The following is an 11057-nucleotide window of genomic DNA, read 5'->3' on the forward strand; positions in this document are numbered from 1 at the left end:
TTCCGTTCGGAAGATGGTAGATAGGGACATTGAGAAGCCCTAGATGATTTAACGTACGGTTCCTGCATGTGCTCACCCACACGGCCCCCCATGGGGCGCGGGGCCGAGATACGCTCGGCCAACGCGTCGCGGCTCCACCTTGAGCATGGTTTAAGGAGGAATGCACAAGGCATTTCACCCCAAACCGCACCCTTAGCTTCGCCGCGACTACCGGTTCTCCCCTTGGCTAGCAAGGCCGCAGGGAACCCTCGGTGGGGGCCGGGACCCATCCAATCCCTAACGGCTAAGCAGGCCGCTCCCCGAGTTGAGACCGCAACTCACACGTCGAGGCCAGGGAAGAGTTCCAGACTCCGATGGTGCAGAGCACCCAAGGAGCCTTTCACTCAACCCCAGCCTCTAGCCCTAAGCGATGTGGACTATTAACCACTGCCACCACGAGTCCAAACCCAGTGACCGGGGCGGGGCGGACGTAGTCCCCCCCGTGGGCCTCCCGGCCGCCCGTGGTACCGTTTAGCCTCTGGTATGAGGGCCGGTAGAGGTTTTGCCACCTCGGCACCGGCAAGCCAGCTCGGGTTCGTGGGATCGCCACCCCCAAAGGTCAGCCGAGCACGGATGCCAGGCCGACCCCCCTGCGATAACAACTCAAGCATGCTTATGATAACAACGTATAATTACAAACAACATAACAAAATAAACATCTTAACAAAATATAAAAAATAACCATAACAATTCAACCATGCAAAACAAACAATTAATAAAACATGCAACTTAACTTATAAATAAAACAACACGAACTATTTACAACACACTCCTACTCATGCAACTCATACTTTAATTATTCAATCTTCATTCATACTATCTTCGATTAATTCTTCTTCCTGCAACTCTTCCTCTTCCGCATTCACCCTCGCCCTCACCGAATCCCTCATTTTGAACGCACGCTCAGCAAACACACACAGACAGTCGTACCTTTCTTTTTTACTCAAAACTCCACTCACATCCCATTTTACCCCATTCCAAACAATGCCCATACCATCCAAGTCTCTAAACGCAGCATACATCGTACATTCACACAAAACATGCAACCAATCCTCTCTTTCAGCCCCACACAAACATTCGGGAGTCTCATGCAGGATCCTTTCAAAAAGAAACGCATTGAGACTCCCGTGCCCAGTCAGCAAGTAGCAAACTCTCAGGCTAGGATCGAAGTAATCTCTCCTGCCCGAGAGTCGCACATCCTTCATCCATTCATACGTCACTCTCCCTTTCGTGCTTTCATCCCATCTTCTTTGCCATTTTTCATACGCTGCATTTTCCACTCGCTCCTTCCTTTCAAACACATTCATACCTTCCAGCTCCTCATTCGTCACCAAGTCATACTCATTCATACTCAGATCCTTTCGCACCTTGTACAATGCACTCAGCCTTAGACATTCTAGGTCCCACGGAAACGAGCCGGCAATTACCTGCATCGCCTCCGTGGAGACCGTCCTACACACTCTCACACTCGCATACAGCACATACCTCTGGCATCTATTCAACTCTTCACACACTTTTTTCTTTCTCAGCTCACCACTCCACACACTCGCTCCATACATAATCATCGGCACAATCATTCCTTTAACATACACCTTCACAGCCTTTTTTCTCATTCCCCAGTCCTTTCTCATTACTCTTTTCATCAGCCTTATCGATTTCACCACACGCTCTCTCAATCCATCCACATGCACCTGAAAACTCATACCCATACTCACATTCACTCCCAAATACTTAACACTCTCTATAAATCTTAACGCTCCAACCTCCTGTCCATCCACATTCACACGAACCACTCTGTTCCTCATATCCAGCTTATCCTTCAACATCATACACACCGTCTTCTTCGCACTCACTTCCACACCTGTTTTACTGCCCCATTCATACACCACACTCATAGCCTCACTCATTCTCTGCTCAATAACTCTCCTCAGATTACTCTCAACCATCACTAGCAAATCATCAGCATACGCCACAATCTTCAAATTCATCCTTTCTAAATCATTCAGCAACTCATTCATACATAGGTTCCACAGGGGTGGTCCTGAGATCGACCCCTGTCGACAACCTCTACTAACATCCTTCCAGATAACATCCAAGCCATTACACATGCACACCCTTCTATCCTGGAAATAATTTCTCCACACTTTTAATTCAACATCCGGACATCCATACACACTCAATCTATCGAGAATTACTCGCCACAACAAATTATCAAATGCACCCTTAAAATCCACAAACACTCCCGCTACATACTTAAACTCGCTAGCAGACACACACTCTTTCATTCTTTCCCATGCATCCTCAGTGCATTTATTCTTTGTAAAACCAAACTGCCACTCGTTGCGTCTCTCATCCATGCGTGCCATCATTCTCGCCACCAACATTCGCTCCAGGACCTTACCCAGGCCGCTTAGCAGGCTTATTGGCCTGTACGACCTGGGCTCGGTCCTGTCCTTTTCGGGCCCTTTCAATAACACAACCACTTTGGCCTCCTTCCACCGTTGTGGAAAGAGGCCCTCACTCAAACATCCATCAAACACACTTTTCAAATATTCAGGAATCACTCTACAGACACACCTTATCATTTCATTTGTTATACCATCTATACCCGGCGCTTTCCTAACACTCATCAATCTTACTGCACTCATAAGCTCATTCATACTAAATTCATTCTCACTATAGTAATTCATAACTCTCTCGTTTCTTTCCCCCACTTCGACGGGCACTCCGTCATCGGGGGGAAAGAACTCACTCAGCAGCACATTCACACTTTCAGTCCAGTCTTTTGTCCATGCATCTCCAACTTTCAGAGCACTCAAACAGTCCTTTCTACTCTTCCCCATGCATACACTAATCAAACGCCACACATCATCCCTACTCTTCTCTCCCACAAAGTCTCTGCAATTTTTCTCCTTCGTTTCTCTCATAATCTCTTTATACTCGCTCACACATCTTTTCCATTCGATCCATCTCTCCCTTACATTCACACCCTCTCTCTTCTTTTCCTTCTGGTACTTCTTTTTCTTTCTCTTCACCTCACGCTTTTTACTTTCTACATCCTTATTCCACCACACCAATCCATTTCTTAGCAATCCTTTTTTTAGCCTAGTCATACATTCGTCATTAGCATGCTCCATCCATTCATACAGCATGGCCATCCTATCCTCCACTGCAAGCCCACGAAAATTTTCAAGTCCGTAGGCTTCCGCAGAGGACATAACCATACCTCCGTACACACCCCATTCACACTTTCTCGCATCCCATCTCTTGCATATGTTTTCATCTATCACCGTCTCACCGACCATCGACCGCATTCTTATCAGAATCGGGTTGTGGTCGGAGATCCCCCATTCACTCTTGACCATCCATTCATATTCATACTGCCCCCCCTTGAGGAGAGTGACATCAATGTCACTCTCCCCTCGAGCTCCACTAAATGTGAAGCTCTGGGAGGGCACATTCAACACTTCCATTCTCGTTTGCATCACCCATTCTTCTAAAATTTCGCCCCTCTTCTTACTATTCCACGCCCGGCCCATGGCCTTGCTGTGCCATAGGGCAGACGTGGCATTCGCATCCATGCCAATCAACACACACTTTCCATTCATACATCTATTCAATCTATCCAGGTACTCTATACATTCGCGCATATTCCCACTCGGCCGACAATACCGAGACACCACATACATTTCACACACGCTATTCTTAAACCATACACATACAGCATCATCAAATTTACACTCTTCAACCAACATACACTCACATTCACTATCTGGGACAATCACACATGCTGATCCAGATGCACTCTTGAACATACGCATCCATGCAGGCAGGCCACATACACGCTCATTCTGAACATACGGCTCCTGGAGAAGACCCACTTGGATCCTCTCCCGGAGCAACCATTCACCTAAATCATGCATTACTCCACTCGATTTTTGGCAATTATACTGAATTACATTCACACTCCCGCTCACAATCGGAGACGCACTCACATTCACACCCACATCACCATTATTTTCAACGTTCAGACTAGCCATTTACGCGTTTTCTAAACTCATTCAGCCGCCATACATACTCGGGACACCCTGTCGAGAAGGACGAGTGGTCCGCGGGCCTGCCCCTACTTTTGCAGTTAACACAGGTCTCGGGGCCCCGACACTCCCGAGCCTGGTGTCCAGTCATTCCACACCTGTAACATACTCTCTTGTTCTTGCAATGGCTCGCTTTGTGACCAAATAACATACATCCATTACATCTTAAAACTTTCTCACACACTTTTACCTTATAGGACATCCATCCCACATATACTCTTCCATTCTTTAACAATCTCTCCTTGCATTCATTCGGCAATTCAACCACGGCATTCATTACTTTTGCCTCCTTTCCTCTCTGTTCCTTTCTAATTATTTTTATTTTATCCTTCATTTCATCTGCCTTAAACAATCCATCCAAATTCTTTTTTGTTAGTTATTCAAGGAGGGTGGCGTCAGGCAACGACGAAGGAAGATCATAAATGATCACCCTGGGGTCGAACCTTCTTGGTGTGTCAACACGCAAGCCGGCATCCCCCAGGGGACAGTTTGTCAGTCTCTTAAGATCCTCCTCCGTCGCTGCCTCAACCACTACTCCGCCACTTCTCATTGTCCTTATGCCCCTCACTCTCACATTCGCCTCGCCTCCAACACTCTACCATTCTCCGCTTCACTTCCATAGTCGTCATTTTTTCCTTATCGCCTCTGAGGATAAGAGCGTAGCTCTTCGCACGATCAGCTAGTTTAGCTGCACCGGGTTGGGCACGCCCCCCGGCATCAGCCTCATTTACACTGGAGTGTATTTTTTCCGACACCCTGTCACACATACTATTCAACTTTTCCTCCATCTTACCTACCATTCCGATCATCTTGTCCTCCAATCCAAACTCAAACCGCTCGATCCTCTTTTCCATTTCCAACATCCTTTTCTCCATGGCCTTCTCCCGCTCATCCATTTTCATTTCTAGTCGTTCCTTCTCAACACTCATTCTCATTATAATCCTCTCATATCTTTCCATACATCTATACACAGCCGCAGCTTCCGTTTTTGGCACCTTTTTATTTATTACCAATACTTTCCTCACCAATTCTCTCACATTAGCCAATTCCTTCTCTAGGTTTCCATAATTCGTTTCATCCTCATGTTTATCATCCAAATCCATCTCATTCTCATCCATACTATTCTCTATGTCATCATTACCATAGCCATCCAGTAATACTAATCCCGCCCCCCTTTCCTTGGTTCCCCTTGTCTCCTTCTTCTGATCCTTGTCCCCTTTCACTTTCTCCTTTATAAATTTCGCTCGCTCCAATTTCTTCCTTTCATTGTCCGAGAGCTCAGCCCTCCTTTTTCCCAGTTTCAATCCCCCAAGTTCCATCGGCTCGACATTTACACAAACATCCTTCAATAGCGACGTCTGATCCATTCCTCCAGCATTCTTGTCCTTATCACCTTTATTTTCTGCCGGTCCCGAGCCCTTAGCCGCACTTTTCTTTTTCCCTGCGTTACTCCTTAGCTTCCGCCTTGATTTTGGAGTCTGCCACACCTCATCATCTTCCCCAGAAGCAGCATTTGAGGAGGTCTGGTAGGGACCCGGCTTGTCTAGCGCAGATCGTGAGCGCTCCCCAGGGGGTGTCTCGCAGCCAGTCCCTACAGACCCTCCCGCCACATTCCTCTCCTTCAAATCATCATCATTCATCATGGCGTTTAGCTCACGCCTTAACTCCTCTTCCTTCCGCTGTACCTCCCCCATCCCCTCCTCTAGCTTCTGCGTTAGTTTCTCATCCAAGGCTTGGTTTTTAATGTGTGTCATCATGTTCGTACCGCCCACCATATTAGCCGAAGCCGTACGGCGAGCGTTCAATTCTCGGCACGAAACAGGCGGTCCACCGGGGGTACGGCCCTACCCCGGTAAGGCGAATACACCCCGCCAGCCGCCACAGCCAACGGGGGTTGGTGGGCTTGGGACTCCTCACCCAGGAGCTATTCATCCCATAGCCAACCACCTGAGCGTAGGATTGGGGGGGTTTTATAGAGGACCCCACCTCGCGGCCAGGCGATTAAGCCAAGCCCCCGCTCCCCACACCGCCAACGTACCAACGCCACGCCCTGCGAAGGTTGTTGAAGACGGTGCAAGGTTTACGGGCCAAGCGACGGCGCTCATCGCTTGGGACTAGGAACCCCGGGGTTGTCAAGCCCGGTGGCTTCCGATCCGGCGCTTCGGTTCGCGTTCCCACACTTCTCAGGGTCTCCTTTCCGCTTTCGCGGATCGGTTCCTGAGAGTGGGGTCGGCTAGCCAAAGCACCGGATCCTCCACCACTTCCTGGGTTTGGATCACTTTAGCGGAACAGGAGTTCGCTTGCGCAAACTCCTGAACTCGGGCCCCCTCGGCGCGACAAGCCAGTGATCGTGAGGGGGGGTAGATAGGGACAGTGGGAATCTCGTTAATCCATTCATGCGCGTCACTAATTAGATGACGAGGCATTTGGCTACTCCTGCGTCTACCACATTACGTGGGACGGACTTTCCGGTTTGATGACAGGAACCGGTACCGGGTAACAGAGATGACTTGGTCCCAAGTCAGTATATTAACAGTCAATAATAAAATATTTAAAAGTCAACGATAATAAAATTCTTAGTCAAAACAACTGATATCAAGTCTCAACTGACTTTTGTCCACCATCAGCGCTTTTTCCACTTTGTGTCCTTTTCCAGATTCATAAGCGTTGTCAAGGGAGCCTGCTAGGCTCGGAAAAATTAGTGTTAACGAAGTCTCATACCATTTTTGTTTTGTAGCTGAGAAAGCGGACTTTGGCCATCGCTCGCGCGATGCCCAGGGAAACCCCGTGGAGGTATCCGCCCCAGTTCACACCTTTGCATGGTGATTCCTGGCTTCGCCGCCGTGACAGAGGCTTAGGTCGTGCCCCGTCCTACGACTTGCACCATCCGCGATCGGTTTCATTCGGGCGCCGCAGCACACGATGCTCGGTGGCGGGACTCTCTTCCGCTTCTCCAACGTTTCAAGGGTTTACCCAACTCTGGGGTCACCCGCGGATTCATTCCCCGATCACTTTTGGGCTTTAGGTGGGAAGGTCTAACTTTCGCGTTCAACTTGCAGGCAGTTAGCCTCCCCTTATTTCGAATAAATAGTTTTAGACAAGACAAGACAACACGTTTTGTTCAGGTCAGTCATCCATGAAGGCGTTGACGATCTCTAGCGAGCTACGCAGCGCTATTAGTGAGATCGTAAGCCAATCACTCTTGCCAATTCCGAGTTTCGAGAGGGCTTTCCGCGTTTCCCTTGGAATTGCACCTCTCGACCCGATTACAATTGGAATGACCTCCTCGGCGTTCGAGTGCAGATCTCGCCGAAGCGTGCTGAGAATTTGGCGATATTTGCCAATTTTCTCAGTACGGCCCTCATCCAGATAGGTTCTGTGCTCGTAGCGGACAGTTACGTCGATTACGTGCACCCTTCCCTCATTCGTTTTCACGACGAGATCGGGTTTAAACCTCTGGCCTCGGACCGTTATCTGCGGCTCGTCCATAACCTGATGGTTTTTGGCTAGACGAGCCTCGAGGAGGTCTTTGATTTCATTGTGCCGGCTTATTCGCTTATCCTTAGTATACCTTAGTATACCGGCATCTGCCAAGTATATGACCAAGGGTCTCGCTACTGCCTTGGCACTTTCGGCAAGAGCTATCAACACGTCCATCTATGATCTTCATTAGTGCTCGCGTCGGGTACGTGTTTGTTCGTAGCTTGATAGCATCGATGTACCTTGACGCGGGCAGAAGATCATAGCGCTGCAGCCATGAGTTGCCGACGGGATCTTGTGCTAACTCCTCGACCCCCTGGCCTTGCCATTTTTGCTCAGCCCATTTCCGGGCATAGCTCAGGCGAAGCTGATACTTATAAGTATCTAGCTCCTTGGTTGTTAGTGGCCAGTGTAGTCTTAGATCATCGGCGTAAGATTTTAGCCGATCGTCGGCTGCGTTCGAGTTCATGGCCGCGCGTGTGACCGGATCGTGGGATTGACGGGCTCTCAAGCCGTTCCGAAGAGCGGCTATCAGCACCATCTTCTCCACTTCAAGGAGCCCCAATCCACCCTGCTTCCTCGGCGTGTAGAGAAAACTGCTACTTACCGATTCTGGCAGGTGGAGGATCTCCTTGATTTTCGTTCTTATGATCCGGTCGATAGTCTTTAAGACTGCCTTCGCCGGAGGCGATGTTATCAGCCCATAGGTGTACCTCGGAAAGATATACATCTGTAGTAGGTCCACCTTTTGCATGGGCTTCAACGGCAGTCTTTGGACGCGGGATATGACTTCCCTGAACGCGTCAGATTCAAAGCCTTTGAGCAGCCCCTTCCAGGGAGAGACCTTTGCCCCGAGGTACTTGAACGTCTCACTAGGTGAGATGCTCGGAACGGCATTAACGTTCACCTCGAGGCCTGGGTTTTTAGTGTACCAGGTCTTCCTGTGGGGGACATACTCTACAGCTATACACTTTGACACTGAAAGACTCATATCGAGTCGGCCCAGATAATTCGCCACCATCCGTAGCTGCCTTCCCGCCTCGGGGGCTGTATTCGAAAAACATACTATGTCGTCTGCGAAAGCCGCGCACGAGAGATTCATGCCTTCGATTTCCACTCCACTTGTCTCTTGCAATCGTTCTAATAGAGGTTCGAGAACCAGATTGAAAATGAGAGGTGACAGGGGATCCCCCTGCTTGACTCCTCTCTTCATTCCAATCTTTACGTCCCCGCTCCTCGTTCGGATTGCAGTGGAGCAGTCGCGATACATGTTCGAGATATAGGCGGCCACGGTTTCGGGGATTCCTTTTTTCTCCAAGCACCCTTGGATCACGGCATGCGGGACAGTGTCGAATGCTTTCGAAACATCCAAGATGGTAATGACACCGCCCGCTTTCTTTGCGTTCGATACGGCGTCGTCCAACAACTGTATGTTGCTGAAACAGCCATTTTCCTCCGTGAATCCTTTCTGCCGATCACACTGCTTAATGACGGCCCTCACTCGCTGGTCAAGCAAGCCTGAGTAGACTCGACTAACCATTGAGCTGATGGTAATGGGCCGCCAGTTCTTAACGTCAGCAGGATCTTTCTCTGGCTTCGGCAGAAGGGTTGTTCTGTTCTCTCTCCATGCCTTTGGGTAGTAACCCGCTAGCAGGATCGAGTTGAACAGCTTGGAGAGGGCTATGCTGACTCCTCTTCCTCTCAGGTCGTCCTTCGTTACCCCGTCAGGACCCGCTGCCGAGTCGTTTTTAATTCGCCTGATTCTGCCCATTATCTCTTGGGGAGTGATCGGAGTGAAGATCCTCGATACGTGTATCGGGTCTTCGGTGCGCCTTGGCGCTTCGATATTAGGTCCGACCCTCCCCCACAGCTCGTTGTATAGAGTCTGTGTCTCCGTTCTACCTGGCGCTTGGCGCCTTTGGAGAATGGACAGGTCATTGGCAATCACTAACTCGGCTAGCTTCTTTGGGTTGTTGTTCCAAAGATCTTGGCACCTGGCAAAGGCAAACCGCTTTCGATCAGCTGCCGTGAGACGACGGCGCCGTCGGTTCTTGCGGTGGCCCCTTCGTGGGGGGCCTCTAGCGTTCAATTGAAGGCGATCCTGTTCGTTGTCATCGGAAGGGTGCCGCATAATCTGGATGAGCTGGTCATACAGGGAGTCTAGTCCTATTTCACTCAGCACATTGTTCCTGACTAGCTCCTGCAGTCCAGTCACCCAGTTCGCGTAACTTCCGGCTTCTTCGCTCGCATTGCAAATCTCCCACCTCATTGGGCCTTTCCAGTCATCTCGAGGAGGTGGTGAGATTGTTGTGCGTTCAACCGAGAGAGGTTCTGGGAGTGATATTTCTCCTAATGCGTCGCTGAATTCGTCGTCGTCACTGCTGTCCTTGATTTGTTCATCGGACCCCACTGCCGGGCTACACTCTCGATCTTGCTGAGAACTGCTTTCCAGCGCGGGCGCATTGACTTGTTCTGCGGGTGCGCTCCCTCCATTCTCCAGGGGGCCGCTTTCCAACGCAGCGCCATCGGTGGCGACCAGCTCTTCCCCTTCAGGGATTTCGCCTTCGTCTACCTCTTCGATGGCCTCGACACCTTCTGCTGGGCCTTGCGGGCCTCCTCTCCCTCGGAGCGCGGCATAGTCCTTACGCCTCCGGGCGTCCGACACCTGTCTGCCTGTTCTATCCGGGAAATGTTCAGCTATTCTTTCATTGATATTTCGAGCTCCATGGTATTCGCTCTCTAATTCCCGGATAAGCAGCAAGTCTTCGTCGGACCATATAGAAGGCCTACGGCCACTCTTGCCCTTTGGCTTATTGGCCTCTGCCGCGCGCTTATCGTTTCGCACCTCTGGATGGACATGCCTCTCGTGCTGAGAGAGTCCGATCTGCGAGTCAAACGACAAGCTGCAATGCTCACATTTGAACGGCAGATCCTTTGGTTCTTGTCGCCCCTTACAGTGCGGAACATGACAGCTCCACGACCTGAGCGTTGTGCAGCGCCTTTGACAAGCACCGCACACCCAGGTCACGTCGACTGACGGGTGTTCTTTATTAATGTGCCTGCTTAGTTACCAGCTGCCCATGCAGAGAAGTTGGGTACCTCCCTGCAGGCATTTGGGACTGGCCTGTGGGTTTTTCGCTATTGCGACAATCTCCATCGGCTCCGCCGTCCGGATAGTTAGAGGCCCGTGTGTCTCTATTTCCTCATCATCGCCGGGCTCGTCAGCCTGTTGGGCATTCCGAGCTCGGCGGGCCGGATTTCGCCGGCGTGTTTGAGCACTTAAGGCAGCCTCCCTCCTTTGGTTGCGACCTTCGCAAGGTTCGGCGTTTAACTCCGCCCCGATTGGAGCTGCTGAGGTCACATCCACAGCTCCCCTCGGCTCCGAGGCAACGTTACTTTCGCTGTCCATTATAAGACTTTCACGGTAGTCACTACCGGGGCGCT

This window comes from Nasonia vitripennis, chromosome 5 (genome assembly GCF_009193385.2).
Source record: "Nasonia vitripennis strain AsymCx chromosome 5, Nvit_psr_1.1, whole genome shotgun sequence".
NCBI classification, from domain to species: Eukaryota; Metazoa; Arthropoda; class Insecta; order Hymenoptera; family Pteromalidae; genus Nasonia; species Nasonia vitripennis.